Here is a 16620-nt window from a genome sequence, read left to right as displayed (position 1 = left end):
TTTTAGGCTCAACTCAGGAGTCCTGCCTTCCAGAAGCTTCCCGAGCTTTCCAGGCCCGTTAGGGTCCTCTGAATCATGATCACGTGACTCATTTTGCCCCTTCATTCATTCAACAGGCATTTTTGAGCACTATTACGGGCTGAATTGGAAACCCGCCAAATTCTTATGTTAAAGCCTTGACCCTTCAGGGGCACTGCACTTAGAGATAGGGCTTTTACACGGGGTAATTAAAGGTAAGTGAGAAGGTGGGGTAATTAAAGGTAAGTGAGAAGGTGGCCATCTGCAAGGCAGGAAGAGGGATCTCACCAGAAACAGAAACTGCCGGGACCTCAATCTTGGACTGCCAGCCTCCAGAACTGTGAGAAAGTAAATTTCTGTTGTTTAAGGCACCCAGTCTGTGGTGCTTTGTTACGGCAGCCTGGGCCAACCAAGATAAACACTTACCATGTGCCAGACAGACCTCGGTGCTGGGGACTCAGCGAGCATCAAAATAAACCAAAGCCTTCGCCCTCAAGTTGCTTCCGTTCTCCAGTGAGGAGAAAGAAAACAAGAGAAAAATGCCGGTAAGTATGTGTTACATTCAATGGTACTAAGTTCAAGAGGGGCGGGTAGCGCCGGGCACAGGAGCAGGGAGTGACAGGACACAGGGCTTAGGTGGTCAGGGAAGGTGGCACTTTACCTTCCATAGGAGGAAGATACCATAGGAAGAAGTGAAGTAAGGAGCAGTAGTGTAGACATCTGGGGGAAGGGTGTGCTCGGCAGAGGAAACAGCAGGTGCAAAGGCCCGGTGCAAGAAAACGCCAGGTGTAGCTGCACCGTGATAAGCGAGGGAGGAGGAGCTCGTTGGTCGTAGGGAGGGGACACAGAGAGCTCGGGGCCTGGGGAACCACTGTAAAGATGTGGGTGTTTATTCTGAAAAACATAGAAGGCTTACATCCGTTAGGGCTCTCCAGAGAAACAGAACTAATAGGGTGTGTGTGTGTGTGTGTGTGTGTGCATGCGCGTAATGAGGTTTATTTCAAGGAGTTAGTTCACGTGATTGCAGAGGCTGGTAAGTCCAAAATCCATAGGGCAGACCAGAGGACTAGAAACTCAGGCAGGAGTTCCCGCGGCAGTCTTGAGACAAAAATTTCTTCTTCTTCTCCGGAAACCTGTTTTTGTTCTTAAGGCTTTCAGCTGCTTAGATGCGGCCCACCACATCACGGATGGCAATCTCCTTTGCTTGAAGTCGGCTGACGGTGGGGGCTCACCGCATCTACAAAAGACCCTCACAGCAACCCCGGATTCGTGTTCGACTGAACACCCGGGTGCTGGAGCCCAGCCACGCTGACGTATAAACTAACCATCGCCAGGCTCTGGGAAGGCTGTAGGCAGATGACATGCTCCCTGTTCCCTTACTCGGTGTAGTTCATACTCACTTTTGAGGGATCTGATCTGACTCACCTCGAAAAGGATCCCGCGGGGTCCTCGTGGAGAACGAAGCCGCAGGAGCACGGCTGGATGCCACCGGGGGGACCGGTCCCGAGGCCACTGCAGGCACCGGGTGATGTGCGGGAGACGGAGGCGTGGGCCACAGTGGTGGCATAGAGGCTGCGAACTCAGGGGCGTGTGGCTCTTATTTGCAGGTGGAACCAGCGGACGCTGGTTGCCGCTGTTCCCCCGGAAGCATCGTGTGTGCGCCTGGCACACGGCAGGTGCACCATCAGAGTTTGCTGAGCAGAAACGCAGGCCAGACGGTAGCCGAGAGCATCCTGTGCGTTGTAAGGCACTGTCTGCGTGCTCTCTGTTATCACCCTCAGGCCTGCTCTGCTCGGACCTCTGTGGATTCAAGCCCCGTTCGAGGAAACCCGAGCTGTGGCCCAAATCCCAGCTTCCCTTCCTTCTGGGAACAGAGCCTGCCCCCGCCCGCATTCCACAGTTCTCTCTGGCTTCCCCGCCGGCGACCTGCCCTTGAGCAGTGCGCTCTGGAGCAAAGGTCTCCCTCCCAGGGGACCTCCCCACTGGGAAGGGTCCACGGATTGGGCAGTTATTAGATTCTCTGCAATGTCCCCGATCCTCACTCCCCTTTACCCCAGAGAACTAGTGAGAATGTCAGATTGCCTTCTGCATGGTCTCCGGATCTGGGAGCTGCGTGGACTCCCTTGTCCTGATCTCCTGGGGAGCTAATTGAAACGTGAGGAAGAGAAGTGAGGTCTGGCAGTCCCTCCGCCTCAAACCCCACCACCCAACCGCACAGAGGGGGTGACTAATCCCTTGCGTTCGTGGTTAAGTGCGTTCTTCTTCAAAGGGCTCTAAAATAAAAAAAAAATAAATAAAAGAAAAGTATAAGAAAGAAAAAGAGAAGAACCCACTGTGTTTACATGGAAAGTGGTTCCACATTCCTGCCATACGGAACACAGAGTGTCCCGGAGCCAGCAGCTACCTGGCCCCGTTCCCTACCGTATTATAGAGCAGGGAGCCAAATTTCCTTCTGGATGTCTAAAAATAAAGTGCTTCATCCACAGGCAATTAGGTGAAAGCATTTTTCCGGCCAGTGTGCATATGCGTTTCATTTCTCCACAAGAGGTACTGCGGATCAGAGATGTTAGTTTAAGCCCCATTGCTATGTGTAATAATAATAACGTTTTCGCAGCATCTATGTGCCTTCTTTCCAACCCTCCCTTTCCCCTGACTCAGTCTAGGTTTTATGTAGAAATTCTACCTAGAAACAGGCAAACAGAGCATTCCAAAATTCTTTCAATTGAAGAAATTTAGAAGGCTATGGGATTTAATGTCTTCTGTTGCATGAAGTATGCTCCATTTCTGATCTCCCGGGATGACTGGTGGATTTTCCCTTTTCTGATGATAAGAGCTGTGCAACTGATCACATTTCCCTTTTCACCTCATCTGCCAGGTAGCTCAGTGCCAGCAATGGTTTATACGTTATGGATAGTGCCTCCGAGTCCTCTATTTTCCCAAATCCTGATTTCACTTCTGACTATCCTTTCCAAAACTGAACATCAACATAAGCTTACCCACGACGTCTTCACAAAAAAGCAGGACGCAAAGACATAACGGTTTTTAGTTTTAGTGGCTGCCTGTTCTCAGAATGGAAACTCAGGATGGAACAACATGGAATGACAGAAGCAGATCAGGGTAGAGGGAAGGAGAGGAGAGAAATGACTTACAGTGGGCACGGACTAGGTGTGTTGGATTAGGTAAGCACTTAACATAATTTTTTTAAAGAAATTTAAGATGCACAGCAGATCTGCTATGGCAGAATGGCGGAGTCAAGTTTGGGCCTAGGTCCTAGTGAGTCCAGAGCTAGTGCATGTTCCGTGCTATCATGCTACTCCTCAAATGGCTAATGGGGAAAAGGCTGGCCAGTAGCAGAGTAAGCCTGTGAACAGCACGGTACCATGTGCTGAAGGGCAGAGAGAAGGTTTGCTTCATGTCGACAAGGAAGAATAAAGAGAAGGAACTTCAGGTGAATAATTTAAATACAGCAAGCCAAGGTACTCATCCGTCTGTCTATCCATCCATCCATCCATCCATCCATGCATCCTTCCTTCCATCCATCCTTCCATCCATCCATCCATCCATCCATCCTTCCATCCATCCATCCATCCATCCACCCATCCATCCATCCATCCATCCTTCCTTCCATCCATCCTTCCACTCATCCATCCATCCATCCATCCTTTCACCCATCCATCCACTCATCCATCCATCCATCCTTCATCCATCCATCCATCCATCCAACCTTCCATCCTTTCATCCACCCATCCATCCATTCATCCATCCACCCATCCATCCATCCATCCATCCATCCTTCCTTCCTTCCATCCATCCTTCCATCCATCCATCCATCCTTCCATCCATCCATCCATCCATCCATCCATCCTTCCTTCCATCCATCCTTCCATCCATCCATCCATCTTTTCACCCATCCATCCACTCATCCATCCATCCATCCTTCATCCATCCATCCATCCATCCATCCATCCAACCTTCCATCCTTTCATCCACCCATCCATCCATCCATCCATCCACCCATTCATCCATCCATCCATCCATCCATCCTTCCTTCCTTCCATCCATCCTTCCACTCATCCATCCATCCATCCATCCATCCATCCATCCTTCCATCCTTTCATCCACCCATCCATCCATTCATCCACCCATTAATCCATCCATCCGTCCATCCATCCATCCATCCTTCATCCATCCATCCATCCATCCATCCATCCATCCTTCCATCCTTCCATCCATCCTTCCATCCATCCATCCATCCATCCTTTCATCTATCCATCCTTTCATCCTTTCATCCATCTATCCATCCATCCATCCATCCTTCATCCATCCATCCATCCATTCATCCATCCATCCATCCATCCTTCCTTCCTTCCATCCATCCTTCCACTCATCCATCCATCCATCCATCCATCCTTCCATCTTTTCATCCATCCATCCATCCATTCATCCATCCATCCATCCATCTACCCATCCATTCATCCATCCTTCCATCCTTTCATCCATCCATCCGTCCGTCCGTCCTTCCATCCATCCTTCTATCCATCCATCCATCCATCCATCCTTTCACCCATCCACCCACTCATCCATCCATCCTTCATCCATCCATCCATCCATCCATCCTTCCATCCTTCCATCCATCCTTCCATCCATCCATCCATCCATCCATCCATCCATCCTTCCATCCACCCATCCATCCTTCCATCCATCCATCCTTCCATCCATCCATCCATCCATCCATCCTTTCACCCATCCACCCACTCATCAATCCATCCATTCTTCATCCATCCATCCATCCTTGCATCCTTCCATCCATCCTTCCATCCATCCTTCCATCCATCCATCCATCCATCCATCCATCCATCCATCCTTTCATCTATCCATCCATCCATCCATCCATTCATCCATCCATCCTTCCATCCTCTCATCCACCCACCCATCCATCCATCCCTCCATCTACCCACCCATCCATCCATCCCTCCATCCATCCAAAACCTCTGGACTCTGTGCTCAGTTCAGCAGCACACATACTAAAATTGGAACCACACAGAGATTAGCATGGCCCGGTGCAAGGATGACACGCCAAACTTTTGGACCCCACTGCACAACAAAGGCCTCATAAACGCTTCAGAATTGACCCAAACTGAGCCACAGCCTTTATCCCCCCCCCCACATCAACCAGATGGGAGGATGACTGCAGATGCCCTTGGGAAGTGAGCGTGAGCCTGAATGACAGCAATCAGCAGAGAGAGACTCAGGTGAGAGCTGTTGGCAGCCCACCCTCCCTGCAGTGGGGAACACAGGTTGCCATTCTGAAAGGACATCTTGGGTGGCACAGGACCGGCCCCACCACACCCTGCTCTGCTGTTCTCCATTTGATTATTTATTCCCAGTCTGGCCCCCTCCATGAGAACGTAAGCTCCTCTTTCCTGTTTTGTTCACTGCTGTGTCTGCAGAGCCTAGAACAGTGCCTGGCCCAGATAAGCAGCCGCTGAATGAAATGAAGGAGGGGACAGACACAGCAGCCACTGTCACTGCCCACTTATAATACATCAGGCACCGTGCAAAATGCTTCGCAGGAAGTATCTCATTTAATCCACAGGACAACCCAAGAGGTGAGTACTATTATTCTTGTTCTATAGAGTTCGGAAACGGGGCCTAAAGAAGCCAGGTCATCTGCCCAATGGCACACTGAGAAGAGGTGGTTAAGTCCAGATTTCAAGGATTCCGAAGGCTGGTCGTTGGCTCCAGAGACCTCCTCTAGTTTACGATGTGCCATCCTCTGGGCAGTGCAGAAAGAATGGTATCTGCTAGGAATTCAGGGAGGGCTGGGGGCCCCCCGGGGTATGTGGGAGCTTCCATGGGGATACGCACAGGACTCAACTCCGGCCGGGAGGAACCAACATCCATCATATGGCCCTCCATAGCACATGCATGCTGTCAATCTTGAGTCCCCACATCCCCTACCAAGACTCTTCCTAACCTCCAGACCCTCACTCTCTCACCTTGTATCTCTCAGGGATCTCAGACGTAACATGGCTGAACCAGACCCCATCAAACTCCTCCTTTACCAGCCTTCCCATCTCAGAGTGGCACCCTCAGCCACACAGCTGTGCGGCCACACCTGTGGGCACCTTTACTTGCTCTCTTCCCTTCATCCCCCACATCCTTCAGCAACACAACTTCCTACAACTCCACCTCCAAATTAAATCCCAAATCCACTGGCTGTATTCCATTTCCACTAACTGGCTCCTAGGCTGACCCACTAGTATCTTTCATTTGAACCCCTGCAAGAGCCTCCTGACTGTTTTTCCTTCTTCTTCTCCACGCGTACCCTGTCCTCCCAAGTGCCAAAAGTCAAGAACCACGAAGGGGCTGAGATCTCGCTCGCGTGAAAGCTGACAAATCATGCTGGTTTCTTGGACGATGACCGGAGACACGAGACTCTTGGGTCAGAGACAACAGACTTCGTCACTCACAACAAATGCAGCGGGAAGTGCCAACATGCTCACTGAAGGTCCCTTAGCCCCAGTTCCCGCAGGGGTGACATGGATGGGCTTAGATGGATGCCTGCACGCTCAATGGGTTTGCATTACAAGAGAGAAACCCTGAGCTTGGGGAACCTGTTCTTTCATAGCAAGCAGGGAATAAAGCCGCTCTCCGTCATGAAGGGGACATCCCTCCATGTCTCCAGCTCACTCACTGCAAACACAGCCCTGAGAAATGGCTCAAGTAGAGAGTGGTCAGAGGCTTGCATCCATGGCATACACAATAAGATGAATGCCCACTGATCTAGAACAAAATTCAGACCTACTTAACGTGGCTTTCGAGGCCCGGAGTGATCTGGCTCCTGCCTGCCCTTCTGACCTCACCTCCCAATCCCACTGCCCCCATTCATCCTGCTTCGGCCACACAGGCCTCCTCAGGGCCTTTGCATTTATTCTTCTCCCATCTCTTCCCATGAGTGGCTCCTTCTTGCCCTTTGGACGGCACCCTCCTTGAGGAAGCTTTCTCTAACCATTCCAGCGAACACGGCCTCCCACCTTCATCATTATATCATGAACACATCCTATTCTCTTCAAATGCTGTCACCCTCGGATGTGACCCTTCCTTGTTTCCTCCAGGTGTGTGTCACCGCATGAGGGCAAGGACCTCATGTGTCTGGTTCCCCACTGCACCCCCAGAGCTCAGAACAGGGTCTGGATGCTAAGAAATAGATATCTGGGGCAAATATAAACGCAAGGCAGGTTGAATCCCCAGCTCAGGAGGCTGGAGGCTCTGATAGTGGTCCCGAGGGTGGGAAATGCCAACCAAGTTGCTTCTCAGTGCTTTGGAAACATAAAACCTGGCATGACTCAGCTTAATACCAGGGTGCGAGTGCTGTGTGGCTCAATGTTGTGCTCCAAGCACGAGGCTTCTCTTTGTAGCAGCCTCAGAGAACGTCAGTGGGGACACCGCGGCATGATTGTAGGGGAAGCCAAGTGATGGAAAGTCTTCGAAAAGTATATATAGAGACATCTGTTGTTTAAAGAAAACAACTAATTCTCTCATAATGATGCATTTGCCCCTCTCGTGGAGTGAGTAAGAGCTTGAGCTCTGGACTCAGACTACCCTGGGTTCAAGTCCTAGCTCCACCAGGCTCCGTCCCCGCTGAGTAAAGGGAGAAAAGCTTTTAGCTAATAGCACCGTCTGGAAGGTGAAGAAGGGGACAGATTTTGGTGGGAAGATGACAAGGGAGCTTTCGGATACATACAGACACTGCAAGGATGTAGGATCTCCCCAAGGACACTGCCCAAGGAGGCAGCTGTGAGTTCAGGGCCACGACAACAATGAGCCAACCAGGCAGAAGGCAATGGCAGCTCAGGTCATCAGGATGACAAGGTGCCCGGGAGAACGATCCTCGACTCCTCAGAGTGCCCGCGGATGGAGGTAGAAGGTAACCCAGAGCCAGAAAAGGGGACTGAGAAGGAATATTACAAGAAGTTGAAGACAGACAGAGGGGGTGTCTTCTCCGAAGATGACAGAGGAACCAAGGGACTGGGGTTGACGAGGGGGAGGGAGTGGTGGTGGTGGTCAGCAGAGTCTATGCTGGAGACACCAGAAAGGATGAGGCTGCTCTTTACCTGAGTGAGCAGGGCCGAGTCCCCTAACCTCTCTGAGCCTTTGGAAGTGATAACTATTATCAGTAGTGATAGTAACATCAGGAGGAATAATAAATCCTGAGGATAGCAAATCCCTCCCCTTGGACCTGGTCGGGGATGCAGCTGGGGCTCTTTTAACTCAGCTGCTACCCTTCTCAACCACCAAAGAATGTCTGAGGATTGGCTACAAAATGGCGGCCGTGTTGCCATGGGGCAGTGGGGCAGGTGCGTAGGCTTTGTTGCAAGCTGGATTCAGAGCGAGGGACCCCGAATAGCCAAAGCAATCTTGGAAGAGAAAACCGAAGCTGGAGGCATCACAATCCCGGACTTCAAGCTGTATTACAAAGCTGTAATCATCAAGACCGTATGGTACTGGTCCAAAGGCAGACACTCAGATCAATGGAACAGAATAGAGAACCCAGAAACGGACCCACAAACGTACGGCCAGCTAACCTTTGACAAAGCAGGAAAGAATACCCGATGGAAGAAAGACAGTCTCTTCAGCAAGTGGCGCCGGGAAAACTGGACAGCGCCGTGCAGAACAACGAACCTGAACCCGGACCACTTTCTTACACCAGACACAAAAGGTGAGGGAAATGACAAGACAGCTGTTTCTTAGGGCCTGGCCACACACAAGCGAGGTCCAAGTGGATCTTGTGTGTGTCTGTTTGCCAAACACAGCCTGATCCCCTCCCAGGTGCCAGGAGCGCGCCAGGCTCTCAAGGTGGAAGACAAACGACCCCCAGCGGCAGCGTTTCGCAGAAAGAGCAGGCCAGCCCTGTGCTTACCTACAGGAGCCCGTGGCTATGATCGAAGTGAGAGCATTCCTCTCCAGCTGGCCTCATGGGGCTGGCGTAGGAAGTAGGGCACGGAGGCCTCTTGAGAACATGGTCACCTTTGGGGACAGACTACATCTCTCCTCCCGGAGGTCATACCCGGTGCCCCCACCCAAAGTGAGAGGTACAGAGGAGCCACGCAAAGCTCTCCAAGGATTACGGACTGTGGCTCATCACCCCGCCTGCCCCCCTTTGGCCACGGAGGCCTGATCGGTGGGCTGTGGGTACATCCCAACCCACCCCTCCCTCCAGCCTCCCTGCATCCGTCTTGGGTTCCCATCATCAGTGACCTCCATTCATGTCAGGAGAACATATCATTCATAGACCAACAAACGCAGGGCCACCCCGCACCTTTGTTACTCGATCCGTCTTAGCCTTTGGCAGCTTCAAAGGGCGGGGAGCGTCTGGAGCCGGGGGCCGGACCGGCACCTCCACGGCGACCCCCGTCTTCCCTTGGCCGGACAGCCATAGGGCTGAGAGAAGAGGTTAATGGGTCGGCATCTTAGCACAGTCTATGCAGGTTGGCCCAGAATACAGAAGCGACAGGCCCGAGGCCACACAGTGAAAGTGGGATGGGACCAGGGCTCAGACCTCCCAGTGGCCTGAGAAAATGGCTGCCCGAGACCACGTTCATATTGAGGCTGACCCGCGTGGAGAACCTGACCCAGCCTCCGCGTCCTCTGGCTCTCTGCCGGGTCTGGACAGGGGGAAGCAGGGGTGGGAGACCAGAGGCAGAAGAAAGGGGGTGCTGTTCACCGCTCATGCTCACTCCCTGCTGGGTGGCCTCTGGCCAACGCCACGGGCAGCCCTCTCTTGAGTTGCTCCCCACCCTGTGCCCTCAGACCTGGCAGTCCTCACAGCTCCCCTCCTTCGCTAGCCCCGCCCACCCCTCGGAGCCCCATCCTTCATTCTGCTGTCTTCACTGAAACCCCCTGCATATGCCATCCAGTTCCACATAGCCCTCGATCTCTGCCAAAGTGTAGTCTGCCTCCACCTCCGGCCTCGGGAGAAGGTTCTAGAATCTGATTGGGAAAGGAGTGCAGAGGAAGGTCACACACACACACACACACACTGCCAGCCCATAGGGTCAGGGGAGCATCCTGGGCAGGGGGCTTCTTGAGCTGAGCCTCACAGGCACGACGGCTGGGAAGGAGAACAGATATTACACCAGGCAGAGGGTGGACAGTGTAGACTCCTGGAGTCTGGGAGAACTGGGCCTGAGGGGGTGACCAAGAATGGTGAGGGGGGGTGAGAAGGGGTCCCAAGGATGACTTCATCAGACTTCCCAGACCTGTGTAGGGCACGTTCTAGCAGCCCTGTAGGTAGGAAGGGTGTGCCTGCAAGTGGAAAATGATGCTGAACTTGGCCTTTTGAGGAACCAGAAGATGCATGGCCGCGCTGCCTGGCGTGAGCCTCCACCCCCTCTCCCTTAACAGTCCCACCTGACAATCCCGTGGGTGATAATCCCGCCTGACCCCATCTTGGACACATTGTGAGTGGGAAAGCGCTTTGCAAACCATAAAGTGCTGGACCCAAGGGAACAATGATGGCCATTATTTAGGCAAAAGTAACAAATGAGTTTGTCGGCCTTGCCGGAAATGAAGGCCCCCTCGGCACCCCGAGCTTCCTCCATGCTGCGGACTCCCCTGATCGAATAACCAAATCTCCAGCTGCTCCCCAGACAGACGGACGCCTGCTGATGTCTCCGACAGCCCCGGTGTCCCTGGGCGGCTGCACCGTTGTTCCAGAGCAGAGGCGCAAGGTGCCGAAAATCTATTTTCAGGCTCTCTGATTAGGTGATGACAGCTCTGGTTTTAGCCGATTAAATACCATTTTCACTCACATAGATCAGGCCCAGAAATGGGGGTATTTGCTTCAGGAGGACTTCCCCTTGGGCTTCTTCTCCATCACCGTTATGTTCTAACCACGGCCTGTGCACGCGCTCGGTCTCTGTATGCGCTGGACGCTGGGGTCCAGGGTCAAGCCCTGACCCCGGAGAGTCACAGTCCAGCGGGGGAGACAGAGACCTGTGACTGTCCCTCTGCGGGTCCTGAGCTCATCCTCATCAGCGACGGAGACTCGACACTCGACTCCCAGGTTCCTGACCTCAGGGAGCTCCCGTGCTCGTGTGTGAAAACCAACATGCAAAACCCGATCGTTAACACGAGGCGCCAAGAGCCCAGAATGAGGCTGTAAAAAGCGGAGGTGGACAAACCCACTCAAGCCGTGTGCACACACGCTCCGGCCAATCGCCCGTGCCCCTCAGGGGCGCTCGAGGCAAAACAGGGCCCTTGAGATCATGACCCTCCCCAAGCAGGCCTGCCATGGAAGCCTCGACTTTCCCATCAGTAAAATGGGCTAATGATAACAGTCATCGCTTTATAGAGCTGTGACAGGAAGAAATGCGCTAATGCACGGATATGCTTTGCACGGGGCTTGGCACATGGGAGCTGCTTGGTAAAAGTTCCTTGTTAGCACTGTTGTTAATTCCTTCCCCAAAGCTGCTGCCCTGGGCAAGGTCTCCAGAAGAAGCTGCGTTGATGAGAGAGAGAGGGCCAAAGAGGAGTGGTGAATGGCTCCCCGTGTCTGACAGCCCAGCACCGAGGTCAAGAGCACAGGCCGGGGGCAATTTAGGTTCCTTTCCAATTCCACTTCGTCCTGGCCTCTGAGCCTTAGTTTTCTCTCCTGTAAAATGGGACAAGGGTCCCTGTCTCTAATCTCCGTCTCCATCTACACACGGCTTCTCCTCTTCTCTCTCCTCCTCTTCTGTCTCTTAAAAGGGCACTTGCCTCTGGGTTTAGGGCTCCCCCGGAGAAGCCAGGATAACCTCGTCTCGAGGCTCTTAACGTAATTATATCTACAAAGAACCTTTTTCCAGAGATCTGTCCGAAGGACTCGGGCACATCTTTTGGGGGTCCACCATTCAACCCGCTCAGCAGAGAGGGCAGACTCAGAATCACCTGTCCACAGGCCTCACACGGAGCCTGGTGACCTTGAGAGGTCACAAGCACTTACAGGGTGAAGTTGGCAGCATTGTGTGTGGAAAAGAGGAAGAAGCTGATGCTTCGCTCTGACCTGGTGGATGACCTTGGGGGGGTGGGGCACTGTCCGCGTGGGCCTCAGGCTTCCCTTTATAAAACTGGGAAGTTGGGTACTATTACCTCTGGGTGACATCCTAAAATCTAGGCCTGGATGTGCTTCCCCCGGATGTGGCTTCCTCCAGGCATCAGTGGCCAGGCACTCAGGGAGCCCTACTCTTCTCCTAGCCAGACCCCAGATTTCTTCGGGAAGTAGCAGGAAAGACGGCCCCGGACTAGAACGTGGAGAGGGACAGAAGAATGAGCGTAGAACCTCAGGAAAGCTGCTGAGCATTGAGCACATGTTCCCAAAGCATGATTCCCATTTTTACAGCTGTACAAACGGAGGCCCAGAGGGGCCAGTCCCTAACCAGAAGCCACCCAGCTAGTGTCTGCCTGCCTCTCAGCCAGTGCTTTGGGAGGAAAAAAAAAAAAAAAAATCTGGCTCTGTCTCCGGGACGCTGGTATAAAGCAGGCATCTGGGGGTTTCTGATGCGTGTCTTCAGTGCCGGGCACCGTGCTAGTGTTTTATTTTGCTGGATCGCCTTTTAACCTCACAGAGCCCTGAGAAGTCTGCCTATTGTCCTGGGCCACATTTTACCAATGAGCGACGGCAGCTTGCAGCTTCTGGGACTTGTAGAAGCCACAGGGCAGCTGCTGTACCAAGAAGCCATTCCTGAAGTCATTCCTGAAATACGGGGGCCCAATGGATGAGGAAAGAGAAGGTACAGGGGTAAGAGGATGCATCGGAGGGGAGGCACCAGGGGGCAGGTGGGTGCTCATTAAAGCAGACCCCTGTGCCAGGCTAGTGTGGGCCAGGGATGCACGGGGCTGGGGGGTCAGGGGAGGGGGCGCGGGTGATACACCATCCCAGCCAGCAAAGTCGAAGAGTAGAGTGAACCACGCTCTGATGTCTATCCCACGTGCTTTGATGCAACACCGCGGAAACTGACCAGCAGTGACCTTCTGAATACGGTTATAATCATGACAGAATCATTCGGCTCCGCCATATAATATGATCTGCTTTATCTAAATTAGCCCGCCAGCTAATGCACACCCTCCCCCACCCAACCCGCTCTTGGGGGGTACCTTCCAAAAGGCGGGTCTCCAAGATGCTCTATCAGTAGGCCTCTGGCAATGGGCACATCACTGCACACCGTGGTAGCCTGCACTGGGCACTGGGCATTGGACACTGGACACGGGCATCGGGTCTCCTGGGTTGGCTCTGAAGGCAGTGTGGCCAGACGGGGTTGCTATCATAATTAAATGATCCCAGGACACTGCGGTGGCCCTAACACCTGGGTAGTTACAGAAGCAAACCGAAACTTAAGCCACAGTCAGGGTACTTGAATCCAAGAAAATGGAACGTAGGGGGCGCCTGGGTGGCTCAGTTGGTTCAGCGTCCGACTTCAGCTCAGGTCACGATCTCACGGTTTGTGGGTTCGAGCCCCGCGTCGGGCTCTGTGCTGACAGCTCGGAGCCTGGAGCCCGCTTCGGATTCTGCGTCTCCCTCTCTCTCTGCTCCTCCCCTGCACATGCTCTGTCTATCTGTCTGTCTCTCTCTCAAAAATAAATAAACATTAAAAAAAGAAGACAATGGACCTTAGAAACAATCAATCACAAACAGTAGAGGCTCTCCCACACAAGGCAACTGCTTATGCTGTGACCCAGCACATAATTGCTTTGCTTTGCTTTGCTTCACCGTCTTCTCTATGGAAACCTTGCCCCAGCTCCAGTGCCATTTGAAACATCTTTTAGGGTACCTGCCCGGTTCAAATCGACGTATGCTCAAATAAAGTCTTGACGATGTTAACGTGCCTCAGTTTCCATGCAACAGCGCTCGGAATCAATATTCACGTAGGCCAGCGGCGCTCAGCTTGGACACTATCACCATTTTGGCCCGAGTCATTCTTTGTGGCGGGGGCGGTCCTGCACATCGTGGGATGTTCCGCAGCCTCCCCGGCCCCCACCCACCAGGAGCACGCGGCACCCCATCCCCCAACTGTGACAACCCAAAACGTCCCCGGATGTTGCGGTCCTGAGTGCAAAATCGCCCTTGATGGAGAACCACAGGTATATGCAAATGCTCTCTCCCTGTCCTCCAGAAAATCACTTTTATCTGGGTTGGATTTTAGGTGCATGCACCCCACGTAGAAGATTTTAGAGCTGGAGGCCTACAGTAGCTTCCTGGGGCTGCCTGCACAAAGCACCACGAATGGTGGGACAGAAACGCGTTGTCTCACAGTTGCAGAAAACGGAAGTCTGAACCAAAGGTGTCAGCAGGGCCCAGCTTCCCCTGAGCCTCCAGCAGGGGGTCCTTCCTGGCCTCTCCCAGCTTCTGGTGGTGGCCGGCACTCTTTGGCTTCTGGACAGATCACTCCAATCTCTGTCTCTGTCTCCACGCGGCCTCCTCCCCTGTGCGTGTCTCTGGGTCTTGTCTTCTCTCGAGGACACCGGTCATACAGGATTGGGGCCCATCCTACTCCAGTATGACCTCATCGGCACTCATTACCTCTACAGCAACCCCAGTTCCAAACAGAGTGGCATCTGAGGTCCCAGGAGGGACAGGAACTGGGGGCGGTGGGGACACTATATAATTCACCACGAGGCCTTGAAGAGAGAGTGGAGTCCGCTCTTATCTTTGCAGTGGGGGAAACTGAGGCCAGAAAAATCTGGTTACTTCTTCTAGATCCCAGCATCAGACAGAGGGCAGACCTGGGATCAGCGACAGCCTTCTGGACACCACACACAGCATCCAAGGACATGCGGGACAGTGGGGACCAAAGTCCTGTCCGCAGGAGACCGCAGCTAGCCCACTGCCCAGGTCCCTGGTCCCAGCCACACACCTGCACATCCCCTAGGAGGGGAGTCTCCTAGGACGGCCCTTCAACCTCCTCTCCGGCTCTGCCCCCCACCAAGGAATCCCTCACTCCTCCCTATTGCCAGTCAGACCCAGTCACCAAAGGAGACAAGACTTGTTGGTTAATTTTTTCCCCCTTCAAAAAAATAAATAAATTCATAAATGGTCTTTGGCAAGCTGTTTACTACCCAGCTTTAATGGCCTGTTTATTACCTTGAGCCTGTGTCTGTTAACACCCCCCCTCGTCATTTTCCCTCATTAACTGTCAATTTGGAGGCCAGATTTGGCATAAACCATGCCCGGACCTAAATGGCTGTGGACAGTTGATTTTATGACCGTGCCTTGTCTTGGAAACGTGGGGCCTGTCATCAGAGGAGGGTTGACGTGGACAGGTCCAGCCGCAGACAGCCGGGATGTGGGGCTGCCGGCTGGGAGGTGAGGCAGGTGGGGATTTGGGGGCTCGATTCACAGGGGCGTGCGGGCCCTTCTCGTGGTGGCTGAGGGACAGAACCGTATTTGGAAACGAGTTTCACTTCAGAGAGGGACCGCAAAGGATCTCTGATCTGGAAAAACTGCACTCCTACGAATGCAGGAAAGACAAGACCTCTTTGGAAAACCCCCCTTGTCGACTTCCACTCTGTGCCCTCCTTGCTGGGAGCAGAAGATACGGAAAGGAACGAGAGCTGCCTCCATCCCCCAAGAGCTCCTGTTCAAGGACAGAGACGGATGCATCCACAGGTCACAACAGGCCACGGGGAAGCTCGGCCTGGGCGGCCTGGGGGGAGCTCCTCAAGCTCTGCCCGAGGGCTGGCGTGAGCCTGGGAGGACCGGATGTTCATCACCGACAAAGAGACACATAGAGGTTCAAGAGTGTCGGGATGGGGGAGGGGGGTGGGGTGGTCACCGCCCTTCCCCGGCTTTCCAGCCTCTCCTGACGGCACTCCCTGAGTTCCAGCCACGTCATCTGTAGTGGGTTCAACGGGACCCCCAAAATTCAGGCGTACCTGGAATCTCAGGATGCGACCTTAGTCAGAAATAGTGTCTTTCCAGAGGTAATCAGGGAGGTTGAGCTCATATTCAAGTATACCCTGAATCCATTAACTGATGTCCTTAGAAGAGGAGAGGACACACAGACACACGAGGAAGGTCATGTGACCACGGAGGCAGAGGTAGGAGTGAGGAAGCTACAAGCCCAGAGCCCCAGAGCGGGCCCTGCTGCTACTTTGTTGTTGTTTTTTTTTTTAATTTTTTTTTCTTAACATTTTTTTTATTTATTTTTGAGACAGAGAGAGACAGAGCACGAACGGGGGAGGGGCAGAGAGAGAGGGAGACACAGAATCTGAAACAGGCTCCAGGCTCTGAGCTGTCAGCACAGAGCCCGACGCGGGGCTCGAACTCACGGACCGCGAGATCGTGACCGGAGCCGAAGTCGGACGCTCAACCGACTGAGCCACCCAGCCGCCCCTCCTGCTGCTACTTTGAACTGAACTGAACTGAATGTGTGTCCGTTGGAAGCCACCAGTTTGTGGCCCTTGGTTACGGCAGCCCTGAGAGACCAACACCCCACCCCTCTCCTCTTAGAAAGCTCCAGCCCCATAGGACCCCGTCCCTCAGCGCCCTTCTAAACCTCTGTATTGTCCAGAGGCCTGGCCAAGGAGCTCTGGGTTAAGAGGACAAGCTGAGCACACACTTCT

At 53.2% G+C, this 16620-nt stretch overlaps 1 pseudogene; it reads left to right on the top strand.

Annotated features, from left to right (window-relative positions):
- The first annotated feature begins 5018 nt into the window (after window positions 1–5018).
- On the top strand, window positions 5019–5104 carry LOC122239839 (annotated as a pseudogene).
- Window positions 5105–16620: the final 11516 nt, after the last annotated feature.

The sequence above is a fragment of the Panthera tigris genome, chromosome B3, assembly GCF_018350195.1.
Source record: "Panthera tigris isolate Pti1 chromosome B3, P.tigris_Pti1_mat1.1, whole genome shotgun sequence".
In the NCBI taxonomy this organism is placed as follows: domain Eukaryota; kingdom Metazoa; phylum Chordata; class Mammalia; order Carnivora; family Felidae; genus Panthera; species Panthera tigris.
Note: the sequence above shows the minus strand (reverse complement) of the source record. Positions and strands in the feature narration are given on the sequence as shown.